Here is an 11,404-nt window from a genome sequence, read left to right as displayed (position 1 = left end):
GTGGTCTCGTCACTCGTCACTTCCGGAAGGGGCAGCGCTGAAGTAAGTAGCTCGACTACGTAGCTCGATAGGGTTTACATGCACTAAGTAGCTCGGCTACAATCGCATAATCTAGGTCGCGTAGCTCGATTACGAGAAATCCAGTTCGGTTCGATTTCAGCCGAGCTAAGGTGTTTCCATGGCATTTAGAACTTCGATTTCAGTCGAGCTACGGCAGAAATTCGATTTTCTCTATGTGCATGTAAATGACCTGACTGTGTCCTTGACCCAGATTCTTTCTTCAGGTCAATCTCTCAGGTCATCTGCACCTTTGCTCCACTGGACTTCTGCTCTAAAGATGTCATTTTGGACCTTTTTTTTTCCCTTCAGTTTTCTCAAAAACTTTTTTTTTTTTAATTCCCCCACTGGCCGAAAGGCCCGAAGCGGGATTGTTGTGGTGATGTCCATCCTGGGAAGGGTACTTCTGAAATCAACTCCTTTCACAATTCATGGAGGAATTTCACGAAACTTGACGAGGCATTGTTATATGTCTGTAATATGCATATTGTAATTTCATTAAATTCGGTCGCATTTTACCAGAGTTGTGGCGCTTGATTAACAACCTTGTACTTTGACAATTTCATGAAGGTGTGCTCGCCTTCTGACATCAACTCCTCTCACAATTTTTGGACGAATTTCTCAAAGCTTGGCAAAAGGCTTTGTTATATGACAGTTATACGCATATTGAAATTTCGTTTAATTTGTGAAAATTTTCCCAGAGTTTTGACCCTTGATTAAATAACTTGGACAATTTCATGAGGGCGTACGTTCTTCTGAAATCAACTCCTCTCACAATTTGTGAAGGAATTTCACCAAACTTGGCAAAAGGCTTTGTTATATGATATTTAGTTATACGCATATTGAAATTTCATTTAATTTGGGCAAATTTTACCAGAGTTATGCCCTTGATTATGAACAAACTTTGGCAATTTCGTCAAGGTGTGCTTGCTTTCTGAAATCAACTTCCCTCACAATTTTTATCCCCTGCTGGCCGAAAGGCCCGAAGGGGGATTATGTCGTGGTGATGTCCGTCCATCCCAGGAAGGGTACTCACCTTCTGGAATCAACTCCTCTCACAATTTTTGGAGGAATTTCACGAAACTTGACAGGATTCTTTGTTATATGTCGGTAATACGCATATATTGCAATTTCGTTCAATTCAGTTGCATTTTACCAGAGTTATGGCATAGTTTCCAGCGGGGGATATTGTGCTGTCCGAGTACTCTTGTTTTGACATCTCACTGGACCAATCATTCCAAAACTAAGTCTGGATCATCTTCAGACTTCATGGTCTGAAGTTGAAAGAAATTTTGATTGTCAGTCTGTTTTGATTATACAAGCAAATCAATCCTCAAAATGACTAAGTACAGTAGATATCATATCTTGTCAATGCTTTGTCAGATTTTCACAAAACCTATGACATTCTGTGAAGGATCCCCACGTTTTGTACAAATAGACCAGTAGGAAGTGATGTAACGAAAAGTTGTTTGTTTTTCAGGAGGGAAAAAAAAGGAAAATGTTCAAGTTTGATACAGTGGCTCACAGGGACATTTTCTGACTCTTCTTAAAATGCTGCTTTGATAAAGGAAGACTGACGGTCGATTTAATAAAATCAATAAAATTTAGTTCTCTCTGAAACTTGGTCATAATGATGTATGTTTATTTCTCGAATATCTCACAAAATATCAAGCCATTCTGTGACTGGGAGCATTATCTAATTTGAGGGGATTCCATAGCAAATAATGTGCATGAAATCACCCGGTTTGTGCAGTCAAGCAAACGGAGGAAGTGCATGCGTAAGTTTACCTTTGATCATCCCACCGTCTTCGCTGATCGCCGATATTTATAAGTTTGGTCCTGCATTTCCTTTCCTTCCCTTTGCAAAATAATGTACTTTCTTCTCGCTTTCTGTTCTTGTAGTCGGTCTTTCACGGTTCATTCGCACACTCGCGTCCTCCATTTTTCTCTCCTGTTTCAAATTTGTATCCCACAATGCCTTGCGCGAACAGGGAAAGCCCACTATGTGCTGCATGGCGTAGTATCTTGAATTGGGTCATGGTGAAGCAAGAAATAATAGGAGAGAATTTAGGGCCATGTGGCCTTAAATTCATTAATTGTTTGATTAAAAAAAAACAAATAAAATTCAAAGTCTGTGATTCGAATTCAGCGTTTGCTCCACTAAACAAAAATAACTGGGTGTCGGGGAAAATTCTTTTTATGACCTACAATTGAAAAATCTGAAAGGCAGTCTAGCTTTAATCAGTGTGATTTGGTATCAGCCAATTAATATTCAGCAGCTTGTAATTTCCACTGTGAATATCCAAGCAACATGAGAATTGGTATGTAGGTTTATGACATGATAAACAGCTGTACAAATTCTTGGTGCAAATGATCAAAAGGTGGCGTTAGTACAAAGATGTTTAGTTTTAGCCTACGTCTCAGAAATGACCTGATCTCAATTCAAAATTTCTGTTTTCTACAATACACTTTTATCGATCTGCGTCATAAAACTGACTTGTTTTTTAAAAAAAGTTAATATTCCTGCATTTTCACGATTTGAAAAGCTACTTTTATGAACTTGTCTAAGACTGCTACTCAGATTGAGATAAAATTCAGTATAAAGAATCTACAGACCATACTAACCAAAAATCAATCAAAAATGTTCTGATGCTTCAAATGGTTTTGTTTATTTACTCGGATTCAATTTTGTCATGACGCAATGAATTTTAAATGGACTAAATAAGCCACTCTAAATGTTCAGTCAACATCTTATTTAGTATACCGATCAGCCATAAAATTAAAAACACTGACGGCGAAAGTGAATAACGTTGATTATCTCGTTATAATGGCACCTGTCAAGAGGTGGGATATATTAGGCAGCTAGAGAACAGTCAGTTCTTGGAGTTGATGTGTTGGAAGCAGGAAAAATGGGCATCGAGCTGAGGGACTTTGACAAGGGCCAAATTGTGATGGCGAGATGACCGGGTCTGACCATCTCCAAAATGGCACATCTTGTAGGGTGTTCCTGGTAGTGGTTAGTGCCAGGGCTTTGAACCAGAATTTTTTTCCTATTGGTTCGTTCCGAACAGAAACGGAATTTTAACGTTTCCGGTTTTGGGTTCCACCATTAAATAGACGTTCCCGAACCGGTTAGAACAAAAAAATTTCGTTCCTGGAACGGTTAATTACGTTCCCTGCCAGCTGTTTAACAAATGGCTATAAAGTTATGTCTCTGTCTCATCCAGCTTAAGCCAAATGTAGGCTAATTCTATTACAACCTTCATTAAATAAGACAAGAAATAATTCAAAACAATTATTATTTCAAATGTTGGCGATTTGGATTCTCAGTATGTCTTCCCATCTACACAAGCAGAAAAAGTGCCAAAAATGAAAGATAATTCGTTTAGTGTGTTACCAAAGGCTAGTCAGGCCCTATGCATTGATAGGCTAACAGAGGTTAACGTCATTTAATGTTCACGAGCCTCTCATTAACGTGGACAAATATATTGATATCGTGTTTGAAACTGACGTTTTTGAATAACGATAGACTGCAATATTTACCTCTTATTTAAGATGTGGAGACGTGATAGTAGTCCACCCTCCCGCTCTCTCCATTCAGTCAGCGAATGTCACACAGGAAGTGAACCCCAGCGGGTCATAGAAACTTGTGCAGGAGAAGAATGACTTTATTTGTAGGCTACGGAAACTTTGAGGAATGAAATAAAAACCGGTATTAACCGGTTACCATTATTTTTAATAAGCGTTTCTGTTCCGGAACATAAAAAAATAAAGTTTCTGGTTTCGTTTCTGTTCCATGTGAAATAGAAAAAGTTCCCGGTTTTCGTTCCTTGAACCGGTTCAAAGCCCTGGTTAGTACAAACCAAAAGTTGTCCAAGAAAGGACAACTGGCGAACTGGCGACAGGGTCACGGGTGCCAAAGGCTCATTGATTCATATGAGGCATGAAGGTTAGCCCATATGGTCCAATCCCACAGAAGAGCTACTGTAGCTCAAACTGCTGAAAAAGTTAATGTTGACACCTTTCTGTTTTAGCCAGCGTTAACTTTTTCAGCAGTTTGTGCTACAGAGAAGAGAGAGAAAAAGCTTTACTGCCAAGTAATTGTTTTAACTACACGGAATTTGGCTTGGAGTTAAGGTGCTAAATAAATAAATACTAAATAAAGACAGTCTATTCTAATAAAGGAGCTACATAAAAACGGTCTATTCTAAGAGATTAAGAAATAAGAACTAAATAAACAAGATAAAAATAAGATATACAGTATAGTAACAGTCCAGTTCGTTCTCTCCTTAGCCCTGGTAAGACCCTTCTGATGATGTCTCTGGTTCAAGAGTGGCTTGATATTAGGAATGTGATAGGTTTTGATCTGCCTGTGCCAAGGGAAGTTGAGTTGACTAAGTATGATCTAGGAATGTAGACCTCTGCCACCTAACAGGTTCTGCCTCACGGATATCCGGGAGCAAACAGTCACTGGCACACACACGCAGCTGCTCAGAAATGTCTCTCAGTTTATGATAGGACAAACATGAGTAGATATTCACATTCAAGAGTGTGTTGTAGCTCTGTGATTGACGAAGCTAAGTTATCTATGTATGACAGGGTAATGGAAAGGAGTGATATAATAATCACTGGTTTAGACTATGCTATTTATGAAAAAAGAGAGACGACATGTACTGTACTATTACATCGCCCATGAGGATTATAATCTTACGAACGAAGAAAGATATAACTTTCATTAAGCAGAGCGCAGAATGTGCACTTGAAGATAAATTTCAAGGATTTAACTTAATCAAAACAAGTAGCAATCAAAACAGCCTGTTCCAGTTTCAAGTATCAAGTAGCAATCAGACCAGCCTGTACCAGTTTCAAGTATGCCAAACATATATTTCTATCAGAATGCGACAGTTGGAGCTCCCTTTCCTGAAGACGTCTGTGCGTAGTGGCGCTTGATGCACTGACACCAGCCTCAGTCCACTCCTTGTGAAGCTCTCCCAAATTCTTGAATCAACTTTTCTTGACAATCCTCTCAAGGCTGTAGTCGTCCCTGTTGCTTGTGCACCTTTTCCAGCCAGCCTTTTCAGCAATGACCACCTCTGGCTGCCCCTTCTTGTGGAGGGTGTCAATGATCCGTCTTCTGGACAACTGTCAAGTCAGCAGTCTTCCCCATGATTGTGGTTGCGTGTACTAAACTAGACCGAGAGATGCATGGTATTTATACGGTTTTACTCAAACTCAAAATGAAATATCCTAATATTTTGAGATATCGTATTTCTGATTTTCATGAGCTATAAGCCATGAAAATTAAAACAAAAATGTCTTGAAATATTTCACTTTACGTGGAATGAATATAGAACATATGAACGTTTGTTTTTTGAATTGAATTGTGAAAAAAAAATGAATTTTTTCACAATGTTCCAATATTTTGAGATGCACTAGTACATGTTCTCACAGGACAGTGGTGACAAATATATGATGGTCTTATAGAATATGATGCATTACGGTCGACTAAACTACCCGACAATATATAACGTAGTTAAAATGAGTTCAACTATAAACAGCTACAGTGGTGCTTGAAAGTTTGTGAACCCTTTAGAAATTTGTTTCTGCATAAATATGACCTAAAACATCAGATTTTCACACAAGTCCTAAAAGTAGATAAAGAGAACCCAGTTAAACAAATCAGAAAAAAATATTATACTTGGTCATTTATTTATTGAGGAAAATGATCCAATATTATACATCTGTGAGAGGCAGAAGTATGTGAACCTCTAGGACAGGGGTCTTCAATCCTATCCACAAAGGGCCGGTGTAGCTGCAGGCTTTCATTACAGCCAAAGTGGAGGCTCACTTGATTGTTGACTGGAGACGAGGGTGAAATGATTAAACAAGTGAAATCAGGTGTAGCTCCTGCTTGGTTGGAATGAAAGCCTGCAGCCACACTGGCCCTTTGTGGATAGGATTGAAGACCCCTGCTCTAGGATTAGCAGTTAATTTGAAGGTGAAATTAGAGTCAATTGTTTTCTATCAAGGGGATGACAATCAGGTGTGAGTGGGCACCCTGTTTTATTTAAAGAACAGGGATCTATCAAAGTCTGATCTTCACAACACATGTTTGTGGAAGTGTATCATGGCACGAACAAAGGAGATTTCTGAGGACCTCAGAAAAAGCGTTGCTGATGCTCATCAGGCTGCAAAAGGTTACAAAACCATCTCTAAAGAGTTTGGACTCCACCAATCCGCAGTCAGACAGATTGTGTACAAATGGAGGAAATTCAAGACCATTGTTACCCTCCCCAGGAGTGGTCGACCAACAAAGATCACTCCAAGAGCAAGGCGTGTAATAGTCGGTGAGGTCACAAAGGACCCCAGGGTAACTTCTAAGCAACTGAAGGCCTCTCTCACATTGGTTAATATTCATCACCATCAGGAGAACACTGAACAACAATGGTGTGCATGGCAGGGTTGCAAGGGGATAGCCACTGCTCTCCAAAAAGAACATTGCTGCTCATCTGCAGTTTGCTAAAGATCACGTGGACAAGCCAGAAGGCTATTGGAAAAATGTTTTGTGGACAGATGAGACCAAAATAGAACTTTTGGGTTTAAATGAGAAGCGTTATGTTTGGAGAAAGGAAAACACTGCATTCCAGCATAAGAACCTTATCCCATCTGTGAAACGTGGTGGTGGTATCATGGTTTGGGCCCGTTTTGCTGCATCTGGGCCAGGACGGCTTGCCATCATTGATGGAACAATGAATTCTGAATTATACCAGCGAATTCTAAATGAAAATGTCAGGACATCTGTCCATGAACTGAATCTCAAGAGAAGGTGGGTCATGCAGCAAGACAACGACCCTAGGCACACAAGTCGTTCTACTAAAGAATGGTTAAAGAAGAATAAAGTAGTGCTGTCAAAAATGTCGCGTTAACTTGACTCAATTTTAACGGCGATAATTTTTTTATCGCGAGATTAACGCTCTGTGCCATGATGTAGGTTTTTCATAAGCTTTTGAAACTGCCAGGAACTTGGAACAGAGACTTTGGTTAGAAAACCGATAGCAGCTAGACTGTAATGCCACGCCCCGCACAGCCAGAGTCCTCTGCCCCCCAAGAACCAGCGCGGGGAGGGCGCGCTAGGAGAGATGGGATTTATGGCTCTTTGATGGGATCCGCATCTTTGTGATCCGTTCTTTGAAAAGAGCCGTTCAAAAGACTGGCTAATTTGGCTCTTTTTAAATATTTATTCAGTTTTAAGAAGACAGCGTCTAAAGAAGCCAGATCCCTCTGAACTGTAAACTCAATGCTATCCCAGAAATCCTTCCTGTAATATGCAAATTTGGCCGCCTCTGATTGGACAGCGCGACGCATCAACAGGCAGAAAGTGTAAAAGTACAAAATGTGTTAAGTGAGCTGAAACAGTAAAGATCAGATTCAATGCAATATTTATCAACGAACAACTTAAACTTAATATAATAGTGTACTTTATATTATAATCAAGCATGTCAAGCCTACCGTCACTGTGTAATCTGTCTCTCTTTAGTTGTAGACTAACTCAAACAGTAGATCATTTCACTCATGGTTCTCTTGCTAGCCCCGCGCCGGTGCTCGGCTTAGGTTTCACTTTGCAGTGGTTGTGTCAAGACGTGTTATGCTTTGCAATAAAAAAAAAACACTGGTACAAAGCAAGCCCATTCACTTTTTTATGCTGATAAGAGAATTACAATGGTTTTTTTATGTGACAAAAATGTGCGATTAAATTGCGATTAATCGCAAGTTAACTATGACTGTCGCGACATTAATTGCGATTAAATATTTTAATCGCTTGACAGCACTAGAATAAAGTTAATGTTTTGGAATGGCCAAGTCAAAGTCCTGATGTTAATCCAATCGAAATGTTGTGGAAGGACCTGAAGCGAGCAGTTCATGTGAGGAAACCCACCAACATCCCAGAGTTGAAGCTGTTCTGTACGGAGGAATGGGCTAAAATTCCTCCAAGCCGGTGTGCAGGACTGATCAACAGTTACCGGAAACATTTAGTTGCAGTTATTGCTGCACAAGGGGGTCACACCAGATACTGAAAGCAAAGGTTCACATACTTTTGCCACTCACAGATATGTAATATTGGATCATTTTCCTCAATAAATAAATGACCAAGTGTAATATTTTTGTCTGATTTGTTTAACTGTCTCGTCTCGTCTCATCTTCTTCCGCTTTATCCGGGACCGGGTCGCGGAGGCAGCAGTCTAAGCAGGGAAGCCCAAACTTCCCTTTCCCCAGACACCTCGGCCAGCTCCTCGGGAAGAACACCGAGGCGTTCCCAGGCCAGCCGAGAGACATAGTCCCTCCAGCGTGTCCTGGGTCTTCCCCGGGGCCTCCTCCCGGGGGGACATGCCTGGAACACCTCCCCAGGGAGGCGTCCAGGAGGCATCCGAAAAAGATGCCCGAGCCACCTCAGCTGATTCCTCTCGATGTGGAGCAGCAGTGGCTCTACTCCGAGCTCCTCCCGAGTGACTGTGCTTCTCACCCTATCTCTAAGGGAGCGCCCAGCCACCCTGCGAAGGAAACTCATTTCGGCCACTTGTATCCGCGATCTTGTCCTTTCGGTCATTACCCAAAGCTCATGACCATAGGTGAGAGTCGGAACGTAGATCGACCGGTAAATTGAGAGCTTCGCCTTTTGGCTCAGCTCCTTCTTCACCACAACGGACCGGTAAAGCGACCGCATCACTGCGGAGGCTGCACCGATCCGCCTGTCGATCTCACGCTCTATCCTTCCCTCACTCGTGAACAAGATCCCGAGATACTTAAACTCCTCCACTTGAGGCAGAACTTCTCCACCAACCTGGAGAGGGCAAGCCACCCTTTTCCGGTCGAGAACCATGGCCTCGGACTTGGAGGTGCTGATTCTCATCCCAGCCGCTTCACACTCGACTGCAAACCGCCCCAGTGCATGCTGAAGGTCCTGGTTTGAAGAAGCCAACAGGACAACATCATCCGCAAAAAGCAGAGATGAAATCCTGTGGTTCCCAAACAGGATTCCTTCTGGCCCCTGGCTGCGCCTAGAAATTCTGTCCATAAAAATTATGAACAGAACCGGTGACAAAGGGCAGCCCTGCCGGAGTCCAACATGCACTGGGAACAGGTCTGACTTACTGCCGGCAATGCGAACCAGACTCCTGCTCCGTTCGTACAGGGACCGGACAGGCCTTAGCAAAGAGCCCCGAACCCCATACTCCCGAAGCACCCCCCACAGAATACTACGGGGGACACGGTCGAATGCCTTCTCCAGATCCACAAAGCACATGTGGACTGGTTGGGCAAACTCCCATGAACCCTCGAGCACCCTATGAAGGGTATAGAGCTGGTCCAGTGTTCCGCGACCAGGACGAAAACCGCATTGTTCCTCCTGGATCCGAGGTTCGACTATTGGTCGAATTCTCCTCTCCAGTACCCTGGAGTAAACCTTCCCTGGGAGGCTGAGAAGTGTGATTCCCCTATAATTGGGGCACACTCTCCGGTCCCCTTTCTTAAAAAGAGGGACCACCACCCCAGTCTGCCACTCCAGAGGCACTGTCCCTGACCGCCACGCGATGTTGCAGAGGCGTGTCAACCAAGACAGCCCCACAACATCCAGAGACTTGAGATACTCAGGGCGGATCTCATCCACCCCCGGTGCCTTGCCACCGAGGAGCTTGCAAACCACCTCAGTGACTTCGGCTTGGGTAATGGACGAGTCCACCTCTGAGTCATCAGCCTCAGTCTCCTCAGTGGAAGACATGACGGTGGGATTGAGGAGATCCTCAAAGTATTCCTTCCACCGCCCGACAATGTCCCCAGTCGAGGTCAACAGCTCCCCACCCGCACTGTAAACAGTGTTGGCAGAGTACTGCTTCCCCCTCCTGAGGCGCCGGACGGTTTGCCAGAATTTCTTCGAGGCCGACCGATAGTCCTTCTCCATGGCCTCCCCGAACTCCTCCCAGTTCCGAGTTTTTGCCTCCGCAACTGCCCGAGCTGCAGCACGCCTGGCCTGCCGATACCCGTCAGCTGCCTCGGGAGTCCTGGAGGTTAACATGGCCCGATAGGACTCCTTCTTCAGCTTGACGGCATCCTTTACTTCTGGTGTCCACCACCGGGTTCGGGGATTGCCGCCACGACAGGCACCGGAGACCTTGCGGCCACAGCTCCGAACAGCTGCGTCCACAATGGAGGTAGAGAACATGGTCCACTCAGACTCAATGTCCCCTGCCTCCCTCGGAAGCTGGGAAAAGCTCTCCCGGAGGTGGGAGTTAAAGACCTCCCTGACAGAGTGCTCGGCCAGACGTTCCCAGCAGACCCTCACCATACGTTTGGGCCTGCCAGGTCTGTCCAGCTTCCTCCTCCGCCAGCGGATCCAACTCACCACCAGGTGGTGATCAGTTGACAGCTCAGCCCCTCTCTTCACCCGAGTGTCCAAGACATAGGGCCGGAGATCAGATGAAACGACTACAAAGTCTATCATTGACCTCCGACCTAAGGTGTCCTGGTGCCACGTGCACTTATGGACACCCCTATGCTTGAACATGGTGTTCGTTATGGACAAACCGTGACTAGCACAGAAGTCCAATAACAAAACACCACTCGGGTTCAGATCGGGGAGGCCGTTCCTCCCAACCACGCCCCCCCAGGTGTCACTGTCATCTCCCACGTGAGCATTGAAGTCCCCCAGTAACACAATGGAGTCCCCAGTCTGAGCACTCCTCAGTACCTCTCCCAGGGACTCCAAGAAGGCCGGATACTCTATACTGCTATTTGGGCCATAGGCACAAACAACAGCAAGAGCCCTCTCCCCAATCCGAAGGCGCAGCGAGGCGACCCTCTCGTTCACTGGGGTAAACTCCAACACATGGCAGCTGAGCTGGGGAGCTATAAGCAAGCCCACACCAGCCCGCCGCCGCTCACCACGGGCGACTCCAGAGAAGTGGAGAGTCCAGCCCCTCTCGAGGAGCTGGGTTCCAGAGCCCAAGCTGTGCGTGGAGGTGAGCCCGACTATCTCTAGCCGGTACCTCTCAACCTCCCGCACAAGCTCAGGCTCTTTCCCCCCCAGCGAAGTGACATTCCATGTCCCAACAGCCAGCCGCTGTGTCCGGGGATCAGGTCGTCAAGGCCCCTGCCTTCGACTGCCACCCAATCCACATTGCACCAGTCCCCTACTGCTACCTCTGTGGGTGGTGAACCCACAGGAGGTCGGGCCCACGTCACCTCTTCGGGCTGAGCCCGGCCGGGCCCCATGGGCAAAGGCCTGGCCACCAAGCGCTCGCATACGAGCCCCAACCCCGGGCCTGGCTCCAGGGTGGGGCCCCGGCTGCGTCAT

General features: G+C 44.9%; 1 long non-coding RNA gene across 1 annotated transcript in view; it reads right to left on the bottom strand.

The window, feature by feature from the left end:
- LOC132872088 (uncharacterized) overlaps window positions 1–2,066 on the bottom strand; it is a 4,508-nt gene extending 2,442 nt beyond the window's left edge. The window contains exon 1 of the long non-coding RNA XR_009651381.1: window positions 1,846–2,066. This is a non-coding gene — a long non-coding RNA (uncharacterized LOC132872088). The remainder of the gene's footprint in view (window positions 1–1,845) is intronic.
- Between the last annotated feature and the right edge of the window lie 9,338 nt (window positions 2,067–11,404).

Source organism: Neoarius graeffei, chromosome 24 (assembly GCF_027579695.1).
Source record: "Neoarius graeffei isolate fNeoGra1 chromosome 24, fNeoGra1.pri, whole genome shotgun sequence".
NCBI classification, from domain to species: Eukaryota; Metazoa; Chordata; class Actinopteri; order Siluriformes; family Ariidae; genus Neoarius; species Neoarius graeffei.
This window is presented reverse-complemented; position numbering and strand designations above follow the sequence as displayed.